Here is a 1405-nt window from a genome sequence, read left to right as displayed (position 1 = left end):
ATTTTTGTCCGATGTCGGGTGCGATGGGATGTTTGTCCGGCTTTCGGGGCCCGGGAACCAGAGGTGAACCCCACAACAGCGGGAGCGGGGTAGGGAGGGCGAGGAGGGAGCGGGCGCGGCCTCCAGCCACAAGGAGGACAGGGCGGTAAACAGAGGCACCTAGGCGGGGGTCAGACCGGGGGGTATTCCTCCACGCCACACAGCGCGAACTGGGGAACTTCGTTGCCGCAGGATCCTGTGGCTGCCGGCCGCTTCCCTGCCTTCAGAGGGCGCTTCGGCAAACGCGCGAAGGAAACATCCCCTCGGAGCTGCTACATTCGGATTTTAAAATCGCCTTTCATGAAAAAGTTTCAGACCCGCAGAGGGCTGGAAGCGCGTCCCGGCGGGAGTACCACCGCGGGCTGCTCCCGTTCCTGTGGGCTCCCTGGACACCCCCGTTGGCCGTCTCTGGAGGCAGGCCGCTGAGCGAGGCGGAGCCTGGGTCTGAGCCAGCCGAGGGGGTCTTACGCCCTTGGGATAGATGCGGCATCCCTCGTTGAGCCACTACACACGGAAGAAAACAAAACTAAAGCGTGTACCTGCCCACTGCCTCAAACCCCATTAGGAGCAGGGATGCTGAGTACTCCGCATGTGAAAAAAGAAAACCCAACTTCAGTTTCATGTTTCACAATATATAATTACAGATGGTGAAGTAATGCCAGATTTGTACGAAATGCAAGCCTATTTGATCCTAAAGGAAGAATCTATTTGCCCTTCAAGAAAGTGCTCTGAGAACCCTGTGTTTTTTCTGCATTGCAGATCTAGCCCCATAATTGCATCTTCTCGTGCTTCAACCTTACGCTGAAATACAATGCTGTCAGGAACGCTATTTCCTGGCTTTGCTGCAGTAGCAGTGCACTCAGTTTTTGGCATTACACTGCTTTTGCACTGGTGCCAAACCTCATGATAAATAATGTGTGTCAAACACAGCAAATAGCGCTCAATCTAGTATGGAAATAACAACGAACATATCTCAAAGCACAGCACTTCTCAATCTGATGAGCTGCCCCAGAAGCTAAAAAAGCAAAGATGAAGTATTTATAGGTATAGTCTTAGCCAAGTAGAATATTAAAAATACCATTCAGAAAGCAGTCATGGAGAAATATGATGCATTGTCACAAAGGAGGAAATTGGATGCATTATTTAACAAATAGTTTTCAAATACTCAAGCAGTGCTATTATAGGATAACAGAATACTACTACTGCAAGATAGATTTCCATTCATTCCTCTTTGTCCTGGTTTCGGCAGGGATAGAGTTAATTTCCTTCCCAGTAGCTGGTACAGTGCTGTGTTTTGGATTTAGGATGAGAACAATGTTGATAACACACCGATGTTTTAGTTGTTGCTAGGTAGTGCTTACACTAG

Source organism: Aptenodytes forsteri, unplaced genomic scaffold, assembly GCF_000699145.1.
Source record: "Aptenodytes forsteri isolate BGI_AS27 unplaced genomic scaffold, ASM69914v1 Scaffold256, whole genome shotgun sequence".
NCBI classification, from domain to species: Eukaryota; Metazoa; Chordata; class Aves; order Sphenisciformes; family Spheniscidae; genus Aptenodytes; species Aptenodytes forsteri.
This window is presented reverse-complemented; position numbering follows the sequence as displayed.